Source organism: Eptatretus burgeri, chromosome 3 (genome assembly GCF_056783735.1).
Source record: "Eptatretus burgeri isolate ZD-2024b chromosome 3, Ebu_testis_v1, whole genome shotgun sequence".
NCBI lineage: Eukaryota > Metazoa > Chordata > Myxini > Myxiniformes > Myxinidae > Eptatretus > Eptatretus burgeri.
In genome coordinates, this window is record NC_140963.1 from 96059566 (window position 1) to 96072761 (window position 13196).

The following is a 13196-nucleotide window of genomic DNA, read 5'->3' on the forward strand; positions in this document are numbered from 1 at the left end:
AATACCTCATTCTTATGTTGTAGAACATACTTATGAAAATACCGAATACCCTTTTCTTGAAGGTTTGCTTGGACACAGAAATGATAATTTTCTTGAAGCCTTCTTGCTGTCATTTATGTATTAGAAATATATGTTGGAACAATATTATGGCACGAAACACCTCCCCATCTTCCCATAGTTAAATCATTTTGTATTTCCTTACTTATTATATATAATCCTGTTTTTTCTGTTTTCATAATATAAACTATGGCAAAACCATTATTATATTTACCCTTATTAAATTCTTCTATTTGTTGTTTACTAATCGTGCTTCCACAAAACTCATTCTCGATACCAAATGGATAATATTCTTCCTTACGAGACTGATTTAATTGTGCCAGGTCTTCAAGGTCAATTGTAAATGACCAATTATACCCTAAATCATTCATATCATACCCCCATTGTTCTATTCTTATACAAACGATACGCCCTTTTTTTAATAAAAATTTATTTTAATTCGAACTGTGAATTCTGTATGACCTGGAGATAAAATCAACACTTCTGTATCTTTGGAATACACGGCCATTTTATTTAAGGATATATTGTGATAAATCGCTTAATCTCACCAAGTCATTCGCGTCAGTCGGGCTTGGATAATTTTTTAATTTATAAGCATTTTTCATATTAATATTTTTGGTTATATTATATTTATGTCGTTCAGCCTGTGCCTTTGTGTAATACTTTGAAAAATCAATATCCAGTTCTTGGGATACACCAAAGATAGAACCATCTTTACCAACATAAGTCATTTATATTAGATTAAAAATAATGTCATAAAAATTTTTATTTTTGTTGAGTTGAAATAACACATAAAGACATAATTGACCACAACACTTGGAATTTAATTCTTGGACTTGAAATGTTTGACAAACACCATTCTGTAAGAATTTTATGACTTCAACAGGTGGTGGAAGACCAAAACTATCAAAATAATATTTGTCTTGACTATTAAAAACACAAACCCAATGAGAACCGTTCCCATTATTATCTTCGAAGTTCATAATAATATTCTTTGTTTGTTTAGGCACATTTGTTAATTCATCTCTCATACAAATAACCACATTATGAATTTTTAATTTCTTACAATATTTGACAAGTTGTAAATTTGATGTTGTATTCTTTCCAAAGTCTTTAAACCACTCATCAATGCTCATTTATTTATTTGAAAGATATAATCCATTACCTCTTTTAGTTAATTTTACACCTGCTTGTGTGATAGAAGAAAGCATATCTCCAACTAACAATCTTGCTTTATCAGGCAGACCTTCAAGTTTTTCAGCAAAATCTACAATTACACCACTTCCACTAATTTGTTTCTCCAACTCATTGTTATGTCTTTCCAATTCTTTTTGAGCCTGGAGTTGAGCCTTCCTTTCATTGGCAGTTTTCACCGCTGTTGAAATAACATCCGTCAATGCTCCAACCGCACTTAAACCAGCAAATAAAGGAATTAGAAATGGGAGAAATCCTCCACTCGTCTCTCTTATTGAATATTTTTTCAACATTGGTTTTGTCATTTTAATTTTAAGTGAGCCAGTATCATTCAAGATTTTAACCTGTTCTCTTTTGAGCAAAACATCAATTCTTACTGCTCCTTTTCTCTGAATTGTATTGACGTTAATCGTACAAGGCTTTTGATTTTGAAAACAAGATGATAGTTTATGAAGATTGATTTGATTAACATATACCCCAGTTGGTACTTTGCCACTCATTTATTTCCCCAAAAATTATGTGAAACTAATCATAACACCATTATCTGTATTAATCTGCAATTCTGTTTCTTCCAAAAGCAAACAATATGTATCAACTTCTTCACTCTCTCCTCCTTCAATGTATGGAGAAGTATCCACTCGATTAGACTTTATAGTTTCCTTTTGAGTGCTCAGGTCAAACGCATAGATTGTATGCAAACTTTTAAATGCTGTCATAGCCAAAATAGGTTCTTTATTTCCATTACTTTCACACACCTTTTGGTAAGACTTGTATGCTTCAGCAAAATCACTTTTTTCCCAATTAATTTCCAATCTATCTCGTGGATAAAATGTTCCATCTTGAGAAACGCGAAGTTGTTTCACCTTAGCATTATCACTCAATGCATTTTTCTTATCAGTCGCAGTATCACCATATGGCTTTTTAAAAATGATCCACAGATATAATGGCTTTCCTTCCAGAACACCCAAATTCCACGTGTAAGTGGTTTGGTTGAGTTTAACGTGTTGACATCTTCTTTTGAGGTATGATACACTGAGTGGTTTCTTTGAGTTAAGTCTTCTGTTCAACATCTCTTCTGTTTTAAGATTAGGAGTATATTCACTAATATACCAACTCATGTCATCAATTACAAATTTATTCTGCTCACCAAAAGCACTACCAACACCAAAAAGCAATCTATTTTCATTATCATTCCTTTGGAGTTGAAATCTAATTTTAAGACCATACAGAACTTTATCATGATCACAAAATCCAAATATACCTTTAAGAGGAACTGCCACAGTAAAACTATTAACTGCTTTTGTATCATCATTACACGCTCCTTTCCTTTGAGTATATCCAGGGTCTGTGGTTGTTCCCGTTGACATATCAGGAATAAAACCTTCGACAGACCCCTTTCCCATTCTATCACTGAATGTATAGAGTGTAAATTTCATCATTTCAGATACAGCAGAGACATAATCAACCGCTTCAACTTATTGTGTTCCAATGTACAAACGAACACTATCAAACATTTTCCAGAAGAAATCATTTACGAGTGTAGCGTTTGTGTTATTCCCAGCCTTAGTGAATGTAAATTTACACACCAAGAAACTTTCGGATAGATTCAAATAGGTTTGTTGATTCTTTATTTCAAAACTTTTTGTACCATTTGCATTCCAGTCTGTTCCAGTTATTGCATTTACCTTGAAGTAATCCTCTTTTTTAGTGGAATTTGAGATGACAATGGTGTCAACCAAATCATAGATACTATCAATTGCTCCCATACTTGTATTTATTTTGGAAAAAAGATGTTAAAACTTTTGAAACCCTGACCCAAGTATTTGAGTTATTTTCTGTCGTTCTTGGGGGGACAACTGAGTTTTGCCTTTCTTAATTTCTTTAATTGCTTGTAATTTATGAGATTCATTTTGGGCATCTTTTATGCTCTTTACAGCACCTGCTACATTTCCCACAGCAGAAGCAGTTGAACCAATTACGTCTTTCTGTTTAAGAATAGTTGAACCGATACCCATTGGAGTATCAATTATCCCATCTCCTCTAAATTGATGTCCGACACCCCTTTGTCTCTTCGGTTTACAGTATCCTCTACCAAGATACATACCTTCTCCCTTGTAGTATGGGGAAAGGAACATCCCATCCCCTGTAATTATTTTTTATTTTCCCAAGTCGTGTTTCCTCACAATAACCATCGTATTTATTGCTTGGAAAACTTCACGTCGGTGAATTCTGATGGATATAACTTCTCCATTAAAAGAAATCATACGATTATCTTGGTCAGTGATCCGAGAATTTACTCTGTGTATGTTTTTTTCCTGAAACAGGGAGATAAACCAAATTTTTGGGTTTCATATTGAATTTATAACCAATTGGGGTTGAGTATGCGCTGAATGAAAATATTGTATTTGTTTTTATTCCATCATTATAAGCACCATCAATCAAATCACAGTGAATTAATACCGAGTTATTCCTGAGGATATTTGAATGACATTATCACTGTAAAACGTCCCATTCGTTTCAATCTTTTTTGAGGAGAAACCCAATAACTCTCTAAATGAATTATCAATTGTGAAATCAACCTTGTAGTTCTTTTTAAGTTTAATCGTTGATTTTGAAGTATGTTTTTGAATGTCTATAACAATATTTTTTGGTTCATCACCCTGTTCTTTCATAAGACGAGCAATTTCGGAAGATATTTGAGAAATCTCATATGCTCCGGGTGAGACTGTTATCGTTTTGTATCCACTTCCAGGATTATAACTAAATTTGTCATTTTTATCAGTTATTTAAATAAGGTATTATAAGTTTCCATGGACAATAAAGATGCCTCATATTCTTTTGTTGGGGCAAGTTGTAGTGGGTATGGGAATGAAGATGTGTGGTCACTTGTTGTGAAATTAAAACTCAGGATTGTGCTTCTCATCTTATTTAATGTGAGATAAAATGTCTTTATATTGAGATTTATTCATTATTTTCATGTTCATCAACTGGTCTAAAATGGCTGATGCTTTATTAAAACAATTGTTATTTCCAGCCTTCTTACTACCTAACAACAATAACAGTCTATTAACTAATTGCGATGGGTCATTTAGAAGAAAACTAAAACCTGAACCAAGGATACATAAAGCCTGAATAATGTGTTTCTACTTCTCATTTTTTCTACTTTTACCAGAAATACTCACACTATAATTAAGAGTGTCCAGCAGATCAATATATACTCTATCATCATTATTTTTCATATCCAATGGTTTATCAATATACTTTGATTCATCCCTCACAGTTGAACCTTGTCTTCCATCTTTTGTGAGAAGAAACATTAATCTCGGAGTTAGTTTAACAGGGGGTTGAGCAGAACCCAAGAACTTTAATTCATCATTAAATATCAATACCTTTTCTTGAACAAGATGAAATATTGCTGGTTGTTCTGTTGGAATGAGTCCTGCTTTGGTTTTTTAATCCGCTGAATAGTCATTGTTTTGAAGAGTATTCACAATATAATCAGGGGGTCGATTAATCTCTTCCAGTTGTTGAAATAAACCATCATCATATTCTAATTCTCCTAAATGTTCTTATTCTTCCTCCGTCATTTGATCAAAATCTTTTAACATTTTAAGTTTTTTAGGAGTATATTCTACTGTGGGAACTGTGGAAACATCTTTCATTTTTTCTTGGGAAGTTTTTAAAAGTGGTTTAAAAAATTTCTCGTTTTCTTTCAAATGCTTCTTCGCCCGTTAGTTTCTGTCTGCATTTCTTCTTTGTGTCTTCCTGCTGTTTTACAACTTTTGAAACCAACTCTTGATGTTCCTTTAATCTTCTTGCTCTTTCTCTCACATCCATTTATTTATTGGAAAATATCATTTAATGAATTGTAAAGATCAAAAGGGAAATTTTCCTTTTCTTCATCATCCAAGTCGATGTGTTCAAATAAATCCTTTTCTTTAAATATTTCATTAAATTCTTTATTAACATTAATACTTGCATCTCTGCTTTTCATACGTTTGCGTTGAGTTTCTTCATCAACATCAAAACCGAATGATAAAATCTTCACTCCGCTCAGATGTTTAATAATTTGTCTCGTTCCTTCTGGATTAGTTTCTAATATCCCAAGACCACCAGATTTTAGTTTCCTTAACTCACTCTTACAATGTGAATATTTTGTTGTACCAAGAGAAACCTCCTCAAATATTTGACCTTCATTCCTCAATCGCATATGTTCCTCCACTGAAATATAGTGATAATCTTCACCTTTTACTTCTCCAGGTCTTATTGCTCAAGTTGTTGTTGATACAATGCGCATCACGGGGTATTTTTAAAGTAAATTTACAATATTCTCATTTGTACTCCACCTGAAGCTTGATTTATGAAAGTTTTTTTCCAGAAGCAGATTTTCCCACAAGATTTATAATAATCGTTGTCATTTATATATGTCATTGTTTATAAAACAAATAATATATCCCTTAATATCTCATCTTGTTTCACAACAATATATTTATATTTTTGAGTCGTGTGCTTCACGTAATCCCCAAATTCCTTTTTACTACATAATGTGGAACAATTATCTCTCCAAAAATTATTTATATCGATTGAATTTAACTTGAATAAAATAAAAGTCTTAGCATTGTTTCTGGTGGAACGACGAGGAAATTGAAAGTACGATTGACTAAGATAAATACAATTACAAGAAGAATGTCTCCCTCTCGTGTAGTAGCTGTCCATTACTGTTTGGTTTCTCTCATTTATCCAAATCTTGGGGAGAAGGTATATCATCCGTCTTATCACTAAGAATACAAGTTATCGGTTTTGATTTCTTTTTACATCTCTGTGTATCACAAAATAGTTGAATTACATCTTCAATGTTATAATCATTTTGGTTTTTTTTGAAGTTTAAATAAACCGATTATATCTTCTTTTTGAAGACCAGCATTAAAACCTTGTGAGAGTAGTTGATACTCTGGTTGAAAACTCGACTTTGTGAAAATTATTAAATTATCATAATCGAAAAAGTTGAGTCAGGAGCATCTTCAAAAGTAAGCAGGTTTTTCCACATCTGCTTGAACCAACGATGAGACATCTGAATGAATTTGGAAGATTTTTATGATTGTTAAATTTTATCTTATTTTCCCAAATGGGTAAAAAATCATTCATATATATATATATTTGGAAAACAGGTTATTTAATTTATTATTGGCTTTTTTATAAACTATATTTTATCCTAAGTTCAGGTTTAATTTCAAGATAATCCATTATTTTATTTATGCAATATCTTGTCTTGATATTTCCCTGAAAATCACATCCATGAATAATATATAACAACAATCCTTTGAACATTTCTCTAATACGTTCAGTTTCTTCCCTTGCAAGGAAAGGTGTGTTATCATCCTCATACTTGACATTCATTTCTCTAATCAATCTTGTAAAGTAATTCATTTTTGGTGTAAATCTAAAATAATTATTTTCCTTTTTAATTTTTTTATTTTCATTAATTAGAAGATAATCACAGAATATACATTGTTTATAGGATTTTGACTGTTTAATCCCCATCCTTCACACGCAGGACAATTCTCAAATTTGTCATATGGAGAATCAGGGAAGTCTAGCATATTTATAAAGTAAAACTTTAGTCAAACTGAAATTCATCTATACTTTCAGTTGCATATTGACATATTTAATAATATTACCATCGATATCTATATACTTTTTTTCATTACCAGATTCAACTTCAACATTTTTTTACATTAAAGGTAATTTTAAAATGATCCTTAACTACGATTGAACGAAATGTCATTTCACCTGATATATTAACATCCTTTATTTCATCAGGATTTACATCTTTAGGGTTGTTGAAAAAAATACAAATTTCTCCTTGCATATTACAGATGGTCTTATCTTTTCTTTCTCAAGCTTCATACATAAGGTTTTTGTTTTTTGATACTTTTTCTTGTTTTGAATATATTACCAGAAGGAGAGGAGAAACTTTTGTTGGAGATACTTTAATTGATGTTCTACCAGGTATACTAAAAGCCCTTCCACTGAAAGAAATTAAAGAACTCATCTTATCCACCATAATTGTTTTTATCCAATAGTTGTTATATTTATCTTTGTTCAATTGTACATCCTTGACATATTTCTCAGTATCTTTTACAAATGAAGAGATTGATTGAAACTTGTCTTTTGTGTCTTGAAACATTGTATTTATTAAGTGAAAAAAGTTGGAGGATAAAATGGTTTTAAGCACAGATTCACCTATAAATTAAACGAAATTTTCATCAAGAAAATTTTAGTTTAAGCAAAGTTTTATTCTATAAATATGGTGAATACAACGTACTGCGATGTTTGTAATCATGAATATAAATGTTATAAAAAACACCTTCAAACCAACAAACATACATTTAATCTATTTCATCAAATATCTCCTCTTGAGTTGGAAAGAAAACATTGTGATATCTGCTCAAAGGATGTTTTGAAGAGTAGTTATAATAAACATCTTCAATCACAAAAACACAAGAAAAATGAGTTTAAAGTAAAGGGAGACTATTATATTGAAAACACTGATGGGGCATTTAAAGGGCATATAACAATAAGGATTTTTCAATTTGGAGAACCCGGTCCATCATCAATTGCTGAATCAATTGAAATAGTGAAACCTGATGTTGAAAAAGTTATTAGAAAGACATTAAAAGAAATGAAAACTTTAAAGTTTTATATGGGAGTGAAAATGAATATGAAAAGACAAGATGAAGAACAAACTCCTTATATGAGAACAGATCTTCATTTTATAACATCATTTCAAGATTTTTTGAATAGTGGGGTTTATGAAGAACTATCAAGACAAGAGGAGGATGTTGATAATACAATGGTAGGAAGTGGATTTCATATTAAAAAAAAATCATCTTTTAAGATATACACATTCTAAAATTAAACCCTCTTAAAGCTTCTTCTTATATTGAATTACCAAATAAATAAAATGAAAGAAGGCAGTTGTTAATATTAAGAACAATGATAATAAATGTTTTCTCTGGTCTGTTCTTACTCACTTACATCCACCAAATTGTAATTCAGAAAGAGTAAAACAATATATGAAATATGAGAATACCTTGGACATTAAAGATTTTAAATTCCCAATACCACTAACAGATATTCCTAAATTTGAGAAAAAGAATAATCTTTCTATTAATGTATATGGATTAACGGATACAAACAAAGTTCAAATATTAAAAAATTTCAAACAACTATAAAAATGAAGAAACACATTGATCTTTTATATTTTAGTGTTGGAAAGAATTCACATTATACATACATCAATAATTTATCAAGATTAATCTCTTCTCAGGTATTCAGAACAGCAAACAAAATATATCCTTGTAAGCGATGTCTTAATTCATTTCCTACAAAAGAACGATTAGAACAACATTAAAAATATTGTAGTAATCATAAATCAGCTGTAATTACAATGCCTAAACCTGGTGAAAAGATTTATTTTGAAGATTATAATAAATCTATCATGCACCCATTTGTGATATACGCTGATTTTGAATGTATCCTAAGAAAGATAAATACTGCTTCTCCTCATCCAAAAGAATCACATACAAATAAATATCAAAAACATATTCCTTGTGGTTTCTGTTATTATATCAAATCATCTGTTGGAGAAAAGTATTATAAACTTGAACATTATAGTGGAAAAAAAACTTCACAAGAGTTTGTAAAACGATTAGAAAAGGATTGTATAAGACTAACTAAATTAATGAAAGAAACAAATGAACTGATGAAATTAACCGAAGAAGAAAAATTACAATTTAGAAAGAACAATATCTATCATATTTGTGAGGAGGAAATTGAGGAGTCTAAAGTTAAGGATCATTGTCATCTTACTGGTCAATGTAGAGGTCCCGCTCATTCCTGTTGTAATCTTAATTATAAGTTTCCTTCTTTTATTCCAGTCTTTCTTCACAACAGCACCAACTATGATACACATCTATTTATAAATGAACTTTCAATAACACCAGGGAATATTTCTGCCATATCAAACACAAGTCAAAAGTATATTTCATTTCCAAAAATGATATTCAAAAAACCTTTAACTCGTATTCGGTTTCTAGATTCTTACAAGCTTATGGGAACACCACTAGCCTACCTTGCATCAAATCTAAGCTCCACGGGGTCTTTTCCAAATCTTAATTCATTCTTTCCAAAAGAGGAAATTCTAACTAAAGAGGAAATTCAGATTAAAGAGAGAATTCAAAGTAAAGAGGAAATTCTAATTAATGAGGAAATGAATGAAGAAATTCTAACTGAAGATGAAATTCTAATTACAAAGAAAATTCCAACAATTAATGAAATTCTAACGAAAGAGGAAATTCAGATTAAAGATGAAATTCTGATTAAAGAGGGAATTCTAACTAGAGAGGAAATTCAAACAAGGAATGAAATTCAAAGTAAAGAGAAAATTCTTACAAGTAAGGGAATTTATCCTTATGATTATATGGATTCATTTATGAGATTTAAAGAAACACAACTTCCTTCAAAAGAAAGTTTCTATAATAACCGTTATGAAGAAGAGATAAGTGATAAGGAATATAAACACGCACAAGAAATTTGGAAAATATTTAAGATAAAGAACCTTGGAGAATATCATGATTTGTATCTAAAAACAGATGTTTTATTGTTAGCTGATGTGTTTGAAGCTTTTAGATCACTCTGTCATAATAAAAATTGTTTTGGATTAGATGCTGCCCACTATTTCACAGCTCCTGGTTGAGCTTGGAGTGCAATGTTGAAAATGACAAAACAAGATATAGATTTAACCAGTGATGTAGATATGCTTTTGATGATTGAGAAGTCGAAGAGAGGTGGAATGTCACAAGTATGTTCAAAAAGATATGCTAAAGCAAATAATAAATATCTTCCAAATTATGATAATGAAAAAATAGTAATTATTTGATGTATTTTGATGCTAATAATTTGTATGGATGGGCAATGTCTCAATCTCTGCGTTATGGTGAATTAGAGTGGGTGGAAGAAAAGGATTATGAAAAGGCTTTGATGAATATTGTTATTTCTTCTCAAGAGGAATTGAATGAGGAAGAAGAAGGTTATTATTTTGAAGTTGATTTGAGGTACCTGAGTGATCTTCATAATAAGCATAAAGACCTTCCTTTTGCATGTGAGAAAGAAACCCCAAATAAAGAATGGTTGAGTGATTATCATAAAAGTTTTAATGTTAAAGGCAAATCAACAGAAAGGTTATTAACAACATTCTACGATAAAGAGGGATATGTTTTGCATCAGAGAAGCTTGAAACAGTTTTTGAGAGAAGGATTGAGAGTAGCTAAAATTCATAGAGTTTTAAAATTTAAACAAAGTCCTTGGATGAAAAAGTAGAATAAATTCAATTCAGATATGAGAACAAATACAACGGTAAAATTTGAAGGGGAATTCTATAAATTGATGAATAATGCTGTCTTTGGAAAGACAATGGAGAATGTTAGAAACAGGCAAAACATTAGATTTGCAACATCTTGGAAAGAAGCTTCGAGATTGATAAATAAACCAAGTTTTAAGAGAGAAGAGGTTTTTTCAGAGAACTTTTCTGCTATTCATATGGAAAAGGAAAGTATTGTAATGGATAAACCAATTTATATTGGAACAGCAGTTCTTGATTTATCAAAGATATTGATGTATGATTATTTGTATAATGGCTTAAAGAAAGAGTATGGTGAAAATGTTTCATTGTTGTATATGGACACTGATAGTTTTATCCTAGATATAAAAACTGATGATGTTTATAAAGATATGAAGAAAAATATTGGAATATATGATACAAGTAATTTTAGTTAGAAGAGTGAGTTATTTTCTAAAAAGAATGAAAAGGTTATTGGTAAGTTTAAGGATGAGCTGGGTGGAAAAGTAATGAGTGAGTTTATTGGATTGAGAGCAAAGGCATATGATCATAAGTATGGTGATCAGATTGATAAGAGGTTAAAGGGAATAAAGAAATATGTAATAAAGAAATCAATAACTTTTAGAAATTATTATGATTGTTTGATGAATAAGAAAGAAGAAATAGGAAAATGAATACAATGAGAAGTTATAAACATAACATATAGAGTGAAGAAGTAAATAAAAAGACATTAGAAGCCTTTGATGATAAGAGATTTATTTTAGATAATGGAATAGATTGTGTTCCATATGGATATTGTATGATAGAGTGTATAAAATAGATTGTGTTTTAACGATGGGAAGATGGGTTAGGGTTTTTTAAGGGCTACCGCCGTGTTTTTTTCGCAATATGTAAATGGTCAAACCAAGTATTAATCAAACGAAAGAGTGGAGAAAATCTCAGTCTTGGTATATAAATGGAAAACATAATGAATGTGAAAAATATCAAATAAGTGTTATTGAAAAAATAACTAAAACAAAGGTAAATAAAACAAATAAGCGAATCAATTGAAAAACTAGTAAGTTAGAGGATGTAAAGAAAAAAAATAAACATCCTTGAATGGACTGAAAACTTTGATGGTTATCAATTGAATAATGAAAAAACAATTTACTATAATCTCAAAATGATATGTGGCTCAGGAGGTGGTCAAACAAGAGCATTAAGAGAAGTTTATCATTTCATAATGGCACAAAAGGGGTATCTTAAAAATATAAATATTCAAATGTTTTGTTTTTAAATATTTTAGATGGGGATTATTGTGCAAAGAAAATTAAACCATTGAAGGAATTTGAGAATGAACAAATCTTTACAGGTTCAATGAGTGAGCTAAACAATATGCATTGGTTATTTGAAAAAGAGTGTCCCTTGGCTTACATGTTTCAGATATTTCTTTAGAATCACCTTTAACAACTCACATTACGACTTGAACATTACTTCTTGAACAAATCCTTATCTTATTGCATTGGTTATTTGAAAAAAAGTGTCCCAAGGTTAAAAGGGGAGAGAAATAAATATACCTTGGGATAAAAAGGGGGTTCACTTTTTAGGTGAAAAAAAAAATGAATCGCTGAAAATCCCCCATTCATTTACATGGGGAAAAGTGAGCCAGAATCAGTATATTCACCCTACTCACGTGCCTCGTGGTTGCAGCAGGTTGATCAGCATCTCAAGAAGATGGGGATGGGCCAGGCATCTGCCTGGGAGGTGGCCAGATGGAGGCTTCTGGAGTACTGGTGGAAAGTGGACGCAGCGACGTGCTGCTTTGGCACATACTCCCAACCCTGACCTGAATATTTATCAACACAAGATCAAATCAGAAAATGCAAAATGTTTTTTGTTTTTTTTGCATCCTAAGGTGAACAAATTCAACTTTATGCCCAAATGCAACTTCTTTCTCCATGAGTGTCTTTTCTTTCTCCATTAGACCCACCTGGTGTTGGCTTCATCGTTCAGGTGGCTGGCTGAAGATCTTTGGATCTTGAGTTCAATCTCCTGTTGGCTGTTGAAGTAACACCAGGTGGGGTTGACTCAGCCTGTCACCCTGAAGTTGACAAAATGAGTACCAGAATACTGATAATAAAGGCCACTGCATCAGAAGCACAGCTGTGCCTCTAGAAAATGATACAACCAGCAGCCACTGGCTGCACATGATAGCTAGCTAGCTCCATTAGAATCTTATAAACAATGTCCTGAAGCCAAATCTAGTTGGGTCAGTTGGCTTTACATATCCCTCAAAAATAAGCAACTCACATGTTCTTGAGCTCATCCAACAATCAAATGTTATGTTGGTGCATTGACTTGATCGATATGGGATTTGTTTAGATGTTGAATGGAAAACAAAATCTAAATCGTTCACAATTGGTTCATGGGCACCAGCAGTGACCAGTATTTTCGTTGTGTCTGTGTGTCTGTCTGTTTGTTTGTTACTCTCTCCAGAGCATAGCTCCGTGACATTTGATGCGATCTTGATGAAACTTGGACACAAACTAGATATCATGGTCTAGTT

The 13196-nt window shown here is 31.4% G+C and overlaps 1 long non-coding RNA gene across 2 annotated transcripts in view; it reads right to left on the bottom strand.

The window, feature by feature from the left end:
* The window catches only part of LOC147030496 (uncharacterized), an 84437-nt gene that overhangs the window by 9668 nt on the left and 61573 nt on the right, over positions 1 to 13196 (bottom strand). Inside the window, exons 5-6 of one of the 2 annotated variants that reach the window (XR_015055784.1) lie at positions 12621 to 12731; positions 12330 to 12476 (exon numbers count right to left, since the gene is read on the bottom strand). This is a non-coding gene — a long non-coding RNA (uncharacterized LOC147030496). Of the gene's footprint in view, positions 1 to 12329; positions 12477 to 12620; positions 12732 to 13196 lie in introns of those variants that run through there. The other variant, XR_015055783.1, reaches the window with a different exon arrangement.